Source organism: Arachis ipaensis, chromosome B07 (genome assembly GCF_000816755.2).
Source record: "Arachis ipaensis cultivar K30076 chromosome B07, Araip1.1, whole genome shotgun sequence".
Taxonomy (NCBI): domain Eukaryota; kingdom Viridiplantae; phylum Streptophyta; class Magnoliopsida; order Fabales; family Fabaceae; genus Arachis; species Arachis ipaensis.
The window spans coordinates 20,479,782-20,480,443 of NC_029791.2; positions in this window are offsets into that span (position 1 = coordinate 20,479,782).

The window sequence follows — 662 nt, forward strand, 5'->3', positions numbered from 1 at the left end:
GGTTCAATGCGAGTTGTTGTACGGTGGGGCGGGGTCGGATAGAGTAAAAACCCGCCCCTACCCGCCCCGTTGCCACCCCTATATAAAAGTCACTTCCCGATGTTGATGCTGTATTTTCGTTACTTCTGCAGTAAGAACAACAAAATGTGGAATCACTTGAATATAAAATCTTGATGGCCAACTCAAATACAAAATCAAATTTTGCCATGAAGCCCCCAAACAAGCTCAAACATGAGAGAAGAAAGAGACTTCAGAAGTAGAGGTGGTAGAACCACTTATGGAAAGGGCAGCCGAACTCAAAATCTGTCATGGATTGAATGGCATATACTAGTATATATTGATGTAAGTTGATGTTTATATCAAAAATTGTATGTCTTGAAAAATTTGTATATGCTCACGTTAAAGACATTCATTTTTGTGGTCTTAAAATAATAATTAGGAGTGCCAAATGAATTGGCTAGTCTCTTCTTATTAAAAAATTGATAATAAGTGAGTTGACCCACATTTTGTTATGTTAAAATAAGTGGTTAAAAAAAAAATTTACTTTGCTCTAATTAGGAGTGAATTGGCTAGTCTCTTCTTATTAAAAAATTGATAATAAGTGAGTTGACCCACATTTTGTTATGTTAAAATAAGTGGTTAATGGTTAAAATTACTTTGCT